This window comes from Hemitrygon akajei, chromosome 29, assembly GCF_048418815.1.
Source record: "Hemitrygon akajei chromosome 29, sHemAka1.3, whole genome shotgun sequence".
Taxonomy (NCBI): Eukaryota; Metazoa; Chordata; class Chondrichthyes; order Myliobatiformes; family Dasyatidae; genus Hemitrygon; species Hemitrygon akajei.
In genome coordinates this window covers 33,172,617-33,190,082 of record NC_133152.1, presented here as the reverse complement: position 1 = coordinate 33,190,082, position 17,466 = coordinate 33,172,617, and the positions used below count along the sequence as shown (strand labels likewise).

The window sequence follows — 17,466 nt, the reverse complement described above, 5'->3', positions numbered from 1 at the left end:
AACATTAAAAACTCCAAACAATTCACAACATAATGTTGTTTTATATTAGTAAATGTGTTTGGCACTTTAATAATAAGGCTCTAAATATGTGCAGGCAAGTGTGACAGACACAAAGCCACTGTACTCATTACCATATGTGTGTATCATTTCAACCCATCAGCTGAGCCCACAGTCATTACACCCGGAGTTCACTCCGCATTTTGAGCCACCTGAACTGAGTAGCAAATTCCCTCTCCCTCAGTATAACTTGTTCAGGCAAGGTTGTTAGGGAAATTTACATTTCAAGGCTTCTGCCTAATTCATCACCATTTGTGAACAACATCAAAGAGTACTGGACAGATGAATTGAACACTCGGAGAGCATTGCGTTGGAACATATCTCCATCCCTATCTGCAGATCCCTTCTACAGGCAACAAACACAAAGGCAGTCCATGTGAGTACAGATATTTTTTTCTATTGTAGTTTTTATCTTCCTCCCCCATCCCATTTTTCCTTTTTTTCTAATCCACTGCTGCAGAAATGTAGATCTCTTTATGCCTTGTTTTGCACATTGCATTAAACAGTATGCGTGTTAAATTTTTTACAATATTGCACAAGTTAAAAAATGAATTGTTGCAAACTGTGTAGAAAAAATATTGCTATTACTGTATATTAGTGACTCCAGAGAGGTATTTAATCATGAAAATTTTCATCCACAATGAAACTAGACGAAAATATGTTTGAAATGTACAGTAGTAAAAATACAGCTTTTGATGGCTCCGCTCATTGTGCAGCACAGTTTCTCTGACAGGTGCATTAATAAGCTAAAGTATATTATAGCAAGCAGAACTATATTTAGCATGAATGATGTGACTTAAGATGGTCCATTAAATTGTATAATTCAATATCTTTTAGTTGGGTTGGTTCTCATCTTTGGAAATATGCTGTCAGTTTAACTCTGTACAGGGGCTAAAAATGTTCTGTTCATATAGGGTTCAACAAACAGAGGGGAAATATCCTTAGGCAATGGCTTATTTTTGGTGTAAAGCATTTAGTCCACACAGCTGCGGTTACTGCAAGAACATCGATGTCAAGAAAAAAGTTTTCAATAAAACAACAAAAGAGGAGACCATTTGGCCCATTCTCCCTCCTTATTTCTCTGTATCCCTATAATTGGTTCTCTCTATTCAACTATCTCTTGATTCTTTTTGGTGATAACCTGCAAGAAAGGGTCATTTACAGTAGCCAGTTACACTAGCAACACAACTTTGGGAATGTGGAAAGACAGCAGAGCACCTGATGAAAACGTGTATGCTCCAAGCGAATAGCACCCCAGTCATGATTAAACTTGGCTCTCCAACAGCAGCTTTCATGATCTGAGCAGTTGTAGCACTTTGAGTCAAAAAATTGTTGGTTCAAGTCCCAGACAAAGTATAAAATTCAATCTGTCATTGGTGTAGCCCTATCAAAAGTCCAGGATGAATCCTATGGTGGGAGAGCCTAACACCAGAGGACACAGTCTCAGAATAGAGGAACACTATTTTAGAATGGTAATGAGAAGCAATTTCTTTAGCCAGAGAGTGGTGAATCTGTGGAATTTGTTGCCACGTGCAGTTGTGGAGACCAAATCATTGGGTATATTTAAAGCAGAGGTTGATAGATGCTTGATTATTCAGGGCATGAAGGGATATGGGAAGAAGGCAGGAGATTGGGGCTGAGAGGGAAAAAATAAGCCATAATGAAATGGTGGAGCAGACTCAATGGGCCAAATGGCATAATTCTGCTCCTATATTTTATGGTCTAAGAAGATAAACTGAAGACATTAATATTTATTCCTCAACCAATATCAACATAAATAGGTAATCTGTTGATTATCATGTTACTATTAGTGAAATCTTGAAAGTGGTTGTTGATGACTTCAAAAATATCTAATTAGTTTTGTCATTTTCAGATGTCCTGAGGTTCTGAAAGGCACTAAATAAATTCAATTCTTTCGTTCAGCCATATTCTTCATTTCACAATCAGCACTCCCTACAAAGATCAAAGTAGGTAACATGGTACACAACCTTTAATAATCCAGAAAGTGTTTCTCCCTGTATGTTCTTGCTCATTGTGGCAAGATTAATTGACTCAAATGGTTTTACACTGAACAGTAGCTTTACTATGCTTTCAGACAATATATGCCTTGATATTTAATTGAATAAAAGGTATGCTTAATAACTAAGGCTATTCAGTCACAATATTCAAGGTAGCCAGAATAATGCTAATTTTCATCAATGCCTTTTTCTTTTATGTTGTTTGTTACAATGTCTGCACTTGAAAACATTTTAAGCAAGCTTTTTAGTCCATTACCTTGATGAACAGATCAGGAGCAAATTTAAAAATATATATATAAAACCACTGCAACAGCTTACATACAGTCTAGTAAAGCCTCACAAGACACTTCACAACGGTGAAAGTTCAACAGATGATTTTCAAACTGAAACATTTGCTCTGTTTCTCTTTCCATTGATGTGGCATGACCTGCTTTGTGTTTCCAGCAGTTTCTGATTTTGCTTTAGTCTTCACAGAAGCTGTTAGGGAACAAAGTTTTATTCTTTGTGGGGAGCAGTCTGACTGGTTGCATCACCATCTGGAATGGAGGCACCAATGCACAGGATTGGGAAAAGCTCAGGGACTTGTAACTCAGCTAGCTTCATTGCAGGCATTAGCCTCCCCATCATTGAGGACATCTTCAAAACGCTGTGCCTCTAGAAGGTGGCAACCTTACCATCCAAGATATGCTCTCTTCTCATTATTATTATCAGGGATGAGGTACAAAACCACAATGATGCATTCTCAATGCTTTAAGAACAGTTTCTTCCCTCTCTCGTCAGATTTCTGAACACCACCTCACTATTTTGCTCTCTTTTTGCACAACTTATTTATTTTAATATATTTCTTATTGTTATTTATAATAATTGTATGTATTGTACTGTACTGCTGCTATAAAACAATAAATATCATGATATATGTCAGTGATACTAAACCTGATTCTGATTCTAATCCATGTGAAGAAACAATCAGATAAGTAGTCACAGAACTGCATTTAAGGGAGAGAGTGAGATAGAGAGGTTGAAGCTGCAGGAATACAATGCCTCTATTTCACAGAAGAACTAAGTAATTACTTATTGTACCCAGGAAGAGTTCCAATTATTCATTTAATGATGGGCAATAGCCAGAGTTCTATGCGGTTGATGCAATTATATCTAATTATTGTGAATAGCTAGGAACCTTCCTTAAACAGTCCTTTGGAATTAAGAATGACTTGTTTGGTTATATGGATTTAGAGATGGCTGATAAAGCTGATGTGGGCTTGAACAGGAGGTTCTGGACCTGAGTCATTTGGGAGGTGGTGGACTCCTTGTGTTGTTTACGCCAGGATATCATGTGCTTCCGGTCCATGGATCTGAACTCTCAATCCTATTCTAAATGTTCCTCTACTTTGATCAATCATGGACCAAAGGTTTCCAAGAGTCAATGGGAATGAAGAAGGCTTGAACACAGCTTTGAATCGTTTCCTCTGCCTGGTAATCTCTCCTGCTGACAGGTCAGAATAGAGATTTAATTTAGGTGTCTGATGTTGGTCATACCTGCCCAGTACAGGTGATTGAGTGTAAATGGGACTCTATAGTTAGGGGGTCTGACAGGCAACCCTGTGGACACAGGAAAGAAATGTGGATGGTAGTTTGCTTCCAGGTGCCAGGGTACAAGATGTTTCTGAAATGGAAAGGTGAACAGCCAGAAGTTGTGGTACATATTGGTACCAACGGCATAGGTAGGAAGTCCTGAAAACAGACTAAAGGGAGTTAGGAAGGAAGTTGAGAAGCAGGATCTCAAAGGTAGTAACCTCGGGATTATTGCCTGTGCCACGCAACAGTGAGTATAGGAATAGTGAGTTGGAGAATAAATGCATGGCTGAGGGATTGGAGTAGGGGGCAGAGATTCAGATTTCTGGATCATTGGGACCTCTTTTGGGGCAAGATGACATGCACAAAAAGGATGGGTTGCACTTGAATCCAAGGAGAACCAATATCCTGGCAGGGAAGTTTGCTAAGACTATTGGGGAGAGTTTAAACTAGAATGGCTGGGGGTGGGAACCAAACTGAAGAGGCAGAGGAAGGGGCAGTTGGTTCACAAATTGAGAAAGCTTGTAGACAGTGTGAGAGGGAGGATAGGCAGGTGATAGAGAAGGGATATACTCAGCCTGATGGTTTGAGATGTGTCTATTTTAATGCGAGGAGTATCGTGAACAAAGCAGATGAACTTAAAGTGTGAATCAGTACTTGGAGCTATACTGTTGTGGCCATTATAGAGACTTGGATGGCTCTGGGGCAGGAATGGCTACTTAGAGTGCCAGACTTCAGATGTTTCAGAAAGGACAGGGAGGAAGGCAAAAGAGGTTGGGGTGTGGCACTGCTGATCAGAGATAGTGTCACGGCTGCAGAAAAGGAGGAAGTCATGGGGGATTGTCTACTGAGTCTCTGTGGGTGGAAGTTAGGAACAGGAAGGGGTCAGTAACTCTGCTGAGTGCTTTTATAGACCACCCAATAGTAATAGGGACATCAAGGAGCAGATAGGGAGACAGATTTGGGAAAGATGCAATAATAACAGAGTTGAGTGGGAGATTTTAATTTCCCCAATATTGATTGGCATCTCCCTAGAGCAATGGGTTTAGATGGGGTGGAGTTTGTGAGGTGTGTTCAGGAAGGTTTCCTGACACAATATGTAGATAAGGCTATAGGAGGAGAGGCTGTACTTGATCTGGTATTGGGAAATGAGCCTGGTCAGGTGTCAGGTCTCTCAGTGGAAGAGCATTTTGGAGATAGTAATCACAATTCTATCTCCTTTACCATAGCATTGGAGAGAGATAGGAACAGAGAAGTTAGGGAAGTGTTTAATTGGAGTAAGGAGAAATATGAAGCAATCAGGCAGGAATTTGGAAGCATAAATTGGGAGCAGATGTTCTCACAGAAAGGTACGGAAGATATGTGGCAGATGTTCAGGGGATATTTGCATGGTTTCTGCATAGTTCCAGTGAGACAGGGAAAGGATGGTAGGGTACATGAACCATGGTGTACAAAGGCTGTTGAATATCTAGCCAAGAGGAAAAGAAAAGCGTATGAAAAGTTCAAAAAACTAGGTAATGATAAAGATGTAGAAGATTATAAGGCTAGCAGGAAGGAGCTTAAGAATGAAATTAGGAGAGCCAGAAGGGGCCATGAGAAGGCCTTGGTGAGCTGCATTTTATAAGTATGTGAAGAGCAAGAGGATAAGAAGTGAGAGAATAGGACCAATCAAGGACCAATTTCAGCAAGGCATTTGATAAGATACCCCATGCAAGGATTATTGAGAAAGTAAGGAGGAATGGGATCAGGGGACCTTGCTTTGTGGATCCAGAATTGGTTTGCCCATAGAAGGCAAAGAGCAGTTGTAGATGGGTCATATTTTGCATGGAAGTTGGTGACCAATGGTGTGCCTCTGGGACCTCTTCTCTTCGTGATTTTTATAAATGGCCTGGATGAGGAAGTGAAGAGATGGGTTAGTAAATTTGCTGATGACGCAAAGGTTGGAGGTGTTGTGGATGGTGTGGAGGGCTGTCAGAGGTTACAGGAGGACATTGATAGGATGCAAAACTTGGGCTGGGAAGTGGCAGGTGGAGTTCACCCCAGATAAGTATGAGGTAGTTCATTTTGGTAGGTCAAATATGATGGCAGAAAATAGTATTAATGGTAAGTCTCTTGACAGTGTGGAGGATCAGGGGGATCTTGGGATCCATGTCCATAGGACACTCAGAGCTGCTGCGCAGGTTGACTGTGGTTAAGAAGGCATACGTCAACCATGGGATTGAGTTCAAGAGCCGAAAGGTAATGTTACAGCTGTATAGAACGCTGGTCAGACCCCACTTGGATTACAGTGTTCAGTTCTGGTCACCTCACTACAGGAAGGATGTGGAAACAATAGAGAGGGTGCAGAAGCGATTTACAAGTATGTTGCCTGGATTGGGGAGTGTGCCTTATGAGAATAGGTTGAGTGAACTTGGCTTTTTCTCCTTGGAGCGACAGAGGATGAGAGGTGACCTGATAGAGGTGTATAAGATGATGAGAGGCATTGATCTTGTGGATAGTCAGAGGCTTTTTCTCAGGGCTGAAATGGCTAGCATGAGAGGGCACAGTTTTAAGGCGCCTGGAAGCAGGTACAGAGGGTAAGTTTTTTTACGCAGAGAGTGGTGAGTGTGTGGAATGGGCTGCCAGCAACTGTGGTGGAGGCGGATACAGCAGGGTCTTTTAGGAAGCTCCTAGATCGGTACATCGAGCATAGGAAAATAGAGGGTTATGGGTAACCCTAGGTAATTTCTAACGTAAGTACATGTTTGGCACAGCATAAAGGGCCTGTATTGTGCTGTAGGTTTTCTATGTTCTTTGTTCACTGCAATGGATATTAACCTGGGCGAGTGAACACTGATATTTGTTCGCTTATCTTTCCAAGTGAATGTGGAGGAGTTTGTGGAGGCATCATTGATGTTATCTTTCCAGTGCTTTGAATTGCCTGCCATGTATAGTCCAGATCTTTGAAGCATATAGGGCTTAAATCGCATGGTAATTTGGTATCCTGTGTTGTTTTCATGTGTTTGGGTACAAAAGCTAGGTAATTATTTCTCAATTACCTGACGAATTTTTGGGAAGATACTGAAAATGTTGATCTCAGTCAATGGTTTACGTAATCATATTTTGTGTTCCACAGGCTTTCCATTGAGCTGAACCACCTACAATCAGCATGATGTTGTGGGCTTGTTTGAGGTGTTTTTAAAAGAGGAAAGAGTTTTTTTTCTTGGATGGGAAGTCTAAAGCTTAAATTATTGCAGATGCAAACATGCTTTAGGATTCTACAGAACTAAAAATTATGGGGGCATGGATATCTTGGCAAGTTGTATTACTAAAACAGATTATAACTAGTGAAGAGTGTGAGCATGGAAAGGGAGAAAAGGGAATAAATATAGATTCTGCAGATGCTGGAAATCTTGATGAACGCACACAAGTGCCGGAGGAACTCAGCAGGGCAAGCAGCATCTATGAAGAGGAATAAACAGTCAACATTTTGGGCTGAGACCCTTCATCAGAACTGGTGAAGAAGGGGCAGAAGCCAAAATGAGAAGGCTGGGGGGGGGGGGGGTGTGGAAGTTGAGTAGAAGCTGGGAGATGATAGTTGAAAGCAGGTGAGGGGAAGCTGGAGGGTGAAGTAAGAAGCTGCGATTAAATTGATGAAACAAGTTCAGAAGAAGAAAAAAATCTGATGGAGGAGAATGGACCTGGGAGAAAAGGAAGGAGGAGGGGTACCTGAGGGAGGTAATGGGCAAGTGAGGAGAAGAGAAGGGGTGAGAGGAGAACCAGAATGGGGAATGGAAAAAATAGAGAGGGGGAGAATGAGAAATTACCTGAAGTTAAAGAAATTGATGAAAAAATAGATGTTTATTTGGATTTTTATCTCCCTTCCACAACATTCCATTTAATTGTACGGTTATTGAAGTGTTGTCACTCTTGTAATGTGGAAACCACAGCAGCCAATTTGCATGTAGCAAGGTCCCACAAACAGCTGTATGATAATGACAGGATGACCTGCTATAATAATGTTGATTGAGAAATAATTCCCAAGCTCACTCAAAATAGTGCCATTTAAGGAAACAGATGGGGTTTCAGTTAATGTCTCATCTGAAAGATAACATTTCTGACAGAATTGTATCCCTCATTATTTTTACTTTAGTCTTGAAGCTGAAGTCCTCCAAATCAGAAATGTGTTTGTTTACATTTGGGTTACAGCTGACACAGGGAGAGATTTGAAAATACTAACATCAAGAGGTTGCTTAACAAGGAACCATTAATTTCACCTGTGAATCTGCTGGGGTCCTCTATTCTGTCCAGTGCTCCCGATGCTGCCTTCTCTACAGTGGTGAGACCTGTCGTAAATTGGGAGACCACTCCATCTGCCAAAGGGGGAGCTTCCTGGTGGTCGAACTTTTTAATTCCCATTCCCATTCCTGCTTCAACATGTCAGTCCATGGCCTCATCTTGGCACAAGATGAGTCCACCCTTAGGGTGGAGGAGAAACAACTTGTATTCCTGTCCGTTTGGACTCCAACTAGACAGCATGAATATAGATTGCTCCTTACAATTTAAAAAAAAATCCCTCCCCCTCCCCTCTTCTATTCCCCACTCTGGCCCCTTACTTCTTCTCACCTGCCTATCACCTCCCCTGGGTTCCCTCTCCTTGCCTTTCTCCTATGGTCTATTCTCCTATCAGATTCTATCCTCTCCAGCCCTTTAACTTGCCTACCCACCTGCCTTTACCTGTCACCTAGCTTTTCCCACACCATCCTATTCCCCCCTTCCTTTCCAGTCCTGATCGGCCCGAAACACCGACTGTTTGTTCATTTCCATAGACACTGCGAGACCTTCTGAGTTACCCCAGCATTTTGTGTGTGTTACTAAAGATAAAAATTAGTTTTATTTGTCACGTGTACGTTGAATCATACAGTGAAATGCGACAACTGCATCAATGACCAACACAATCTAAGGGTGTGCTAAGAGGAACCCACAGTTTTGCCATGCTTCCAGCACCAACGTAGCGTGCCCATAACACTCTAACCCTAACTTGTACATCTTTGGAATGTGGGAGGAAACCAGAGTGCCCAAAGGAAATCTGTACAGTCGTGAAAAGAACATACAAACCCCTTACAGACAGCTGCAGGAAATGAACCCCAAATACTGGTGCAATGAAGTGTTATGCTAGCGGCTACAGTACCATACCATGTTCAGAATCAGGTTTATTATCACTGGCATGTGACGTGAGATTTGTTAACTTAGCAGCAGCAGTTCAATGCAATACATAATCTAGAAGAGAAAAAAAATAAATAAACAAATCAATTACAGTATATGTATATTGAATAGATTTTTAAAAAGTGCAAAAAATAGAAATTCTGTATATTAAAAAAGTGAGGTAATGTCCAAGGATTCAATGTCCAATTAGGAATCAGATGGCAAAGGGGAAGAAGCTGTTCCTGAATTGCTGAGTGTGTGCCTTCAGGCTTCTGTACCTCCTTACCTGATGGTAACAGTGAGAAAAGGGCATGCCCTGGGTGCTGGATCTCCTTAATAATGGGCGCTGCCTTTCTGAGATACCGCTCCATGAAGATGTCCTGGGTACTTTCTAGGCTGGTACCTAAGATGGAGCTGACTAGATTTACAACCCTCTGCAGCTTCTTTCAGTCCTGTGCAGTAGCCCCCCAGCCCATACCAGACAGTGATGTAGCCTGTCAGAATGCTCTCCACGGTACGACTATAGAAGTTTTTGAGTGTATTTGTTGACATGTCAAATCTCTTCCTACTCCTAATGAAATATAGCTGCTGTCTTGCCTTCTTTATAACTACGTTGATATGTTGGGACCAGGTTAGATCCTTGGAGATCTTGACACCCAGGAACTTGAAGCTGTTCAGTCTCTCCACTTCTGATCCTTCTATGAAGATTGGTATGTGTTCCTTCGTCTTACCCTTCCTGAGTCCACAATCAGCTCTTTTGTCTTACTGGCATTGAGTGCCGGGTTGCTGCTGCAACACCACTCCACTAGTTGGCATATCTCACTCCTGTACGCCCTCTCATCACCTCCTGGGATTCTACCAACTATGGTTGTATCATCAGCAAATGTATAGATGGCATTTGAGCTATGCCTAGCCACACAGTTATGTATATAGAGAGTAGAACTGTGGGCTAAACATACCCCTGAGGTGCACCAGTGTTGATCGTCAGCGAGGAGGATATGTTATCACTGATCCACACAGATTATGGTCTTCCAGTTAGGAAGTCGAGGATCCAATTGTAGAGGGAGGTACAGAGGTCCAGGTTCTGCAACTTCTTAATCGGGTTTGTGGGAATGATGGTATTAAATGATGAGCTATAGTCGATGAACAGCATCCTGACATAGATGTTGGCATTGTCCTGGTGGTCTAAAGCAGTGTGGAGTTCCATTGAGATTGTATCTGCCATTGACCTATTGTAGTGATAGGCAAATTGCAATGGGTCCAGGTCCTTGCTGAGGCAGGAGTTCAGTCTAGTCATGACCAATCTCTCAAAGCATTTCATCATTGTCAATATGAGTGCTACCAGGCAATAGTCATTAAGGCAGCTCACATTATTCTTAGGCACTGGTATAATTGTTGCCTTTTTGAAGCAAGTGGGAACTTTTGTCCGTAGCAGTGAGAAGTTGAAAATGTCCTTGAATGCTCCCTCTAGTTGGTTGGCACAGGTTTTCACAGCCTTACCAAGTACTCCATTGGGACCATCTGCCTTGTGAGGGTTCATTCTCTTTAAAGACAGCCTAACATCGCCCTCTAAGATGGAGATCATAGGGTCACCAGCTGCAACAGGGATTTTCACAGCATTATTTGTGTTCTCCCTTTCAAAGCAGGCATAGAAGGCGTTGAGTTTATCTGGTAGTGAAGCATCACTGCCATTCATTCTATTGGTTTTGCTTTGTAGGAAGTAATGTTTTGCAGACTCTGCCAGAGTTGCCGTGCATCCGATGTTGCCTCCAACCTCATACGAAATAGTCTCTTCGTCCTTGAAATAGCCCACCACAAATCATGTCTGATTTTCTGGTACATGCCTGGGTTGCCAGACTTGAATGCCACAGATCTAGCCTTCAGCAGATGATGTACCTCCTGGTTCATCCACAGCTTTTAGTTTGGGAATGTACAGTAAGTCTTTATAGGCACATACTCATCCACACAGATTTTAATGAAGTTGGTAACAACTGCAACATACTACTCATCCAGGTTTGAAGATGAATCCCTGAATACAGACCAGTCCACTGATTCAAAGCAGTCCTGTAGGCACTCCCTTGTCCATACCTTCTTGGTCCTCTCTACTGGTGCTGCAGTCTTTTGTCACTGCCTATACTCAGGGAGTAGAAGTACAGCTAGGTGGTCAGACTTCCCAAAGTGAGGGCATGGAATAGCACAATAGGCATTCTTGATGGTGGAGTAGCAATGGTCCAGTGTGTTGTTTCCTCTGGTATTACAAGTGATCTGCCTTTTACTGGTCGCTGGACTAGATAGATTGAACTAGATAAGTGTGATCTCATCTTCAGAATGCGGCTTTGACAAGTACAGGGCAAGTCCATTTTATTTTAACTTTATTAGTTATAGTTACACTACCTTTAAAGTCACATTCTTGTAGTTCTGTAGCTTCAGCAGTTAGGTGACAAAAGCAAACAAGTAACCATGGGAAGGTTCCCATTATTGGTTTCACCTATTACCTGGTAGCTTGTACTCCTTCCCCTACCTCAACTTCTTAATCTGGCTTCTCCCCACTTTTTTTTCCTGTCCTGATGAAGGATCTTGGCCTGAAACATCAACTGTTTATTCCTCTCCATAGATGCTGCCTGACTTGCTGAATTTCTGTCTGTGTGTGTGTGTGTGTCTGTGTCTGTGTCTGTGTCTGTGTGTGTGTGTGTGTGTGTGTGCGCGCCTGCATTATTGGGAAGCCTTTTACTAAAAAATACGTGAAGCTAAAATCAGTTGAAGTCAAGTGACTCGGCAGTGCTGCTCAGATATTTAAAAGAGGCTAAAATGAATGATTTCAGCATTGTGGTAGTCAGAGTGCAGGCTTTAAACTTTTCAGGGAGAAAGGGGGTTTTGATCACATAATGATGAAGAGGAATGTGACATCAATACAAAGGGAGGGAGTTCACCAAAGAGTAGCTGAAGTTTATACTTGGTTTTCTTAAAATTTACAATTCTTACAACTAGGTTGAAAATAGGTAATCTTTTGATAAGTAGTATGGCAGTGAACTCAACTGTGAATTAACCATCCTCTAACTTGTGGGAAGTCTTGGACAATTCCAATCATAATGATTTCAGAAAGGGTAAAATGAGGGAACACAAACCAATCCACACAGAGGGATCAGAAGTGGAGAGAGAGAGCAATTTCAAGTTCCTGGGTGTCAATATTTCTGAAGACCTAACCTGGACACAACACATTGATGCAGCTATTAAGAAGGCAAGACTGCGGCTATATTTCATTAGGAGTTAGAGGAGATTTGGTTTGTCACTTAAAATACTCAAACTTCTACCGACGTACCGGGGAGACTGTTCTGACTGGTTGCAGCACCATATGGTATGGCAGGGGGGTGCTACTGTACAAGATCGAAGTAAGATGCAGAAAGTTGCAAAATTAGTCAGCTCCATCATGAATACTAGCCTCTGGAGTATCCAAAACATCTTCAAGGAGCATTGCCACAGGTAGACGCCTTCCATCATTAAGATCCCTCACCACCCAGCATATGTCCTCTTCTCATTGTTACCATCAGGAAGGAGGTACAGAAGCCTGAAGGCACACACTCAGCAATTCAGGAACAGCTTCTTCCCCTCTGCCATCCGATTTCTAAATGGACATTGAACTCTTGAATACTACCTTACTAATTATTTTCATTTCTGTTTTTGCAATACTTTAACTTCACTAATATATTTATTTATTTGGAGTAATTCAGTTTTTTCCTTTATTTATAATGTATTGCAGTGCACTAGTGCTGCACAGTTAACAAATTTCATGACCTATGCCGGTGATATTAAACTCGATTCAGATTCTGACAGTTCCTCAGGATTGAGGATGATGAACTTCTACTGCAGTTTTGTGGGACTGATGTGATGACTGAGGATATTGTGGGAGTCAAGGACTCTTCCACAGACAATGCAGGAGACGATTGATGCTCTTTATATTGCTTATGCATGGACTTGTGGTTCTCAATACCATCCCAAATGCTCCATCTCCATTTTGTGCATCAGTGGACCAGAAGTTCCCAGTAGCTTGTAGAGATATTGTCCTTTTTTCCAGGAAGCTTTAAACACCCCTCATCCCCACCCTGAAGCCGAGGACAGAATTTCTGCAACAGAAGCATGATTTAAACAAGATGCAACACTCACAGTAGCTTACTAAGAGTAATCCAAGCCACAGTGCTGGGGTTGTTGACAGGGAGATATTAATGTCAGCACATGCATCCCTCCGATGAAACAACGTGAGGGTCACAGAAACACGGTCCCAGGGAGAACGTACAAACTCATTGTAGACAGCAGTGGAAATTGAACCCTGATCGCTGGCACCATAAAGCAATTTTGTGCTGTTTGCTACACTACCATAATGATGAGCAGAAACGTTATCCCATAACCCGACCGGCCAAGTTATTTGATCATCGTTGCATTGATTTTCTTGCAATAAATGGCATCTTGTTGTACACAATGTCTTCAGCATTTCCCTTATTCAAGTGATTGCATTTCATAAACTACCTTATTAATCATAAAAGGCACTGGGATATCTTGAGGTTACGAAAGGTGTTATAGAAATGCAATTATTTCTTTATCTTTTTTAATGCAAAACTGAAATTGAAGTATAGCAGAATTAAAATATCCCAAGCTGTAGGCTTTTTGGTCATTAAAGAACTCATCAAAGGAGAGTCTGATCTCCTAATGATCTCCATTTGTAGTAATGATGGGTTATTAAGCATGAACACAAGAAGAAATTAGGTCCCTGTTACAAAAACATTACTTCTTAGCTCCATTAGAAGAGCCAGACATGAACAAAATCAATTTTTTCCATTTCCAGAATCTAGAATGGATCCAGAATAAATGCCGTGATATTGTCTTTACATGAAAACCGTAAGTAGCATAGTATTTCCCAGTTTATCTTTTTTTTTCTTATAAAACTCTAACTGAAGGTTATACAACAATCTAAAATTATTAGGCTTTGTGCTCTAATCCATTTATAACTGGCAACAATATGCATTTACTGAGCTACAGAAATAGTTCCCATTTATTAAACTCAACTACAAGCTCAAAAAATCTATTCATCAAGCTCCAGATGGTTCCCTGAATATTGAATTATACTTTCCAGTTTCTATTGTCTGAGTTTGAAGAAATAATGGCTTAAGAAACCTTAACCACAAATAAGAGTAACACATACAAAATGTTGGAGGAACTCAACAGTTCAGGCAGCATTTATGGAAAGGGATAAGAATTCATCAGGACTGGAAAGGAAGAGGGAAGAAACCAAAATAAGATAGTGGGGGAGGGGAAGGAGTAGGAAGGAGTACAAGCTAGAAAGTGATAGGTTAAGTCTTATGAGGGGGAATGTTGGGTGGGTGGATGGGGGAGTTTGGAGGATAAAGTGAGAAGTTGGGAGGTGATAGGTGGAAAAGGTAAAGGGCTGAAAAAGAAAAGATCTGAGAACAGAAGAGACTGGACTGGGCGAGAAAGGTAAGGAGGAGGGGCACCAGAGGGAGATGATATGTGATGAGGAGAGGAGAAGAGGAAAGAGGAGTGGCAGAATGGGGAATTGAATAAGACAAAATGGGGGAATTACCAGAAGTTGGAGAGATCAATATTGATGCCACCAGGTTGATGGTTAGCCAAACGGAATATTACTTTACTACCTTTCACAAGACTTGTAAGGTAGGAACCACTCCAACAATTTGTGAATCTGGATTATCCCAAGCAATGACAATGTAGTGCTTAGACTAGAAAGGTAAGCTATTTAAACCAGAGAGGCTGAAAAAAATGTCAGGAGTATATTTAATGAAGGGAGTCTGCCTTCGCCTTTCCTTTACCTTGAGTTTTGTGACCATTCCTATACATTGGAAACGAAGAAGGGTCTTCAAAGTATTTTGGCTACTAATAGTGCATTATTACAGTGATATATGGGTTCCTTTACAGTTCTATGTACCTGGGGCCCATTTCAAGATGGGACCCTCTCTACATTTCTGTGCACAGTTGACATGATCAGTTTAATAATGTTACACAGAAATCCAGAACAATCATTAAACATTGCACAAATAAAAACTAAGATAATAAACTGATAGTATGTCGCTGGATACACTGAACAACGAAAGTGTTGCTTCCTCAGCATTTTAGTTTATGATGGACCACTTGAAGCTGAACAAATATAATTTCAGACAACTTATATCACATAGGAATTTGGAGAAACAAGAAATTAACTTTTATTGAATATAATGCATTTAACTGCATAATGGTGCTGATGCTTTACAATAGTTCAACTAAGCCAAAAATGTTTTGTTGAGGATTTTCATTTGTACTCAGTCCCTGAGGTATCTTGCTTGAGTGTCTGTCAATAATCAGCCAGCATTGATGAATTAGAGTTGCCCTGATACTATTTCTCCATGATCGCAATGTCTTGATGAAACTTTTCACCATGTTCGTCATTGACAACGCCAAGATTTAGAGAGAGGAAGTCTAAATGGGAATGCAAAAAATGACTCTTTAGTGACACTTTGCACTTCATGGTTTTGTGTGCTTGAAGCATGTTGTCAACCAGCTGCACGTAGTTTGGTGCTCTGTAGTTGCCAAGAAAATTTTCAGCAACATCCTTGAATGCCTTCCATATGATTTTCTCCAGTCCCACTAGAGGTTGTTTGAATTGCCTGTCATTGTTGATCTGTCTGATTTGTGGACCAACAAACATGTCTTCCTTAACCTTGGCAACAGTTGGAAACATATACTTGGAAACATATGTCTCAAATATCAAAATCCTTTATGTAAATTTACAGCCTTTCTAAAATTTGCCCTGCCATGCAACATCTGCCCTATCTGAACATGTCCAGGCATGCCTGGATAAGATTGAAAACTTTTCAGCTTACATTGTGAGCAACATTTTAATTTATTTGAATTATGAGTTGAAATAACAATTATAGCCTATTTCAAGAAAATGATGCACGATAGGGAAATTTCATGGTGATTTCCATAATCAGTAGCCCAAAGTCCGTATGATACACCCAAAAATATTCAGGAAGCAAAATTTTTGTTGTCCAGTGAGATCAACACCCAAGTTGAACTTGGTTCAAAACAGAAAAGGAATATGCACTTATATAAAAAGAGTTGTGTTTATATTGCTTTCTTTATGACTTCAAAGCAGCATGAAACAATTCCATCCTTTCCAAATGAAAGCACTTTTGCAATGCAGCAGCAGCCTATTTGAACGGAGCAAGATACGAAAACCTTACTGATTTTTGCTTTCATTGGTGATTTTACTTTCATTTCCAAGATATATTGGATTCAAGTGGATTTACAGTGAATTCTTCTAATCTTTTAATTTTAAATTGCAGGGGTAAACAAGTAACCTTGGTTTCCCAGTAGGTGATAACCAATCAGCATTGAAGTCTGGTGAGAAAGGGAACCTGGTAATACAAATTTGTAGTCCCATCCAATATCATGGTATATTTTCAGTGCAACATCAAGTAACTCTAGTATTCATGAGTATCAGAGAAAATTACTATCACCAATTAGACTTAAATGAAGGTACAGACCCCAGTATTTGGTTTATTTACTTTATTACGTGATTACGGACAGCCAGTTATGACTCTGCTTAAGCAAGCATAAGCATGGTCTTTTATACATTAGAATACTTGCAATTCAGCAGTTTGAAGAGGTCAAGAGTTCCTGTTTAGCCCCTGTCACCAAGGTTCCAGAAGCTTCTGTAGCTTACTCAAAATTAGACATAGGGTCCACACACACACAATCAGTACTCCATTAATCAAGTAAACAAACCATCAGTCTTGTAACCTTGAAAGCCAACGGTTCCTCCTTGAACTTAACATTCATTCATTATCAGTTCATTTCTAACAGGACTTATTGTTAATTAGTTTGAGTTAAGACAGACCCCATCTGCCTCTTATCCTGCTATTCTCATGATTTTGTTTACGCTTAATTTTCCACAATAAGCTTTGTTCAGAAGCTTCAGTAAAATGAAGATTAACTTTATTTGCCACACGTACATTGAAACATACAGCAAAATGCATCATCTGCGTCAAATCAAATCTGCAAGGATTGTGCTGAGCAGCCCGCAAGTGTTGCTACACTTCTGGTGCCAACATAGCATGCCCACAATTCACTAACCCTAACTATACATCTCTGGTGTGTGGGAGGAAACCTACACAATCACAAGGAGAGCATACTAACTGCTTGCAGACAATGGCAGGAATCAAACCCCAATCTTACAGCTGGCACCATGACGTGTTATATTAATCACTACTCTACCATGGGGATAGAGTAACAAGAATTCTTATGCAGAATTTAAAATAGAAAGAGTTGATTAAATATGTATTTAATGCTGTGTATTATGGTAGTTGTATGTGGCATCATAGTGATGGAAGTGAACTATATCTACAGTAATGGCTGTGGCAGAAGAAACTTAGGCTCTAAGTTGATGAACTGGAGTCCAAGGTGCATACATAGCTGGATACTTTGAAACAGTTGGTCAAGAGGATGTGACTATGACTGAGGCAAATAAGGAGATTCTGAAAATAGTGTTGCAGAAACCTTGGGCCTTGCATATGTCTAACATACTGTATATGAGGTTATTGAAAGCGTGAATACAGGGTGGTAGAGGAAA

The 17,466-nt window shown here is 40.7% G+C and overlaps 1 protein-coding gene across 1 annotated transcript in view; it reads left to right on the top strand.

The window, feature by feature from the left end:
- Positions 1-257: 257 nt before the first annotated feature.
- The window catches only part of mmel1 (membrane metallo-endopeptidase-like 1), a 131,332-nt gene continuing 114,123 nt past the window's right edge, over positions 258-17,466 (top strand). Inside the window, exon 1 of the mRNA XM_073032139.1 lies at positions 258-433. The gene's annotated coding sequence lies outside the window, so the exon portion shown is untranslated. The remainder of the gene's footprint in view (positions 434-17,466) is intronic.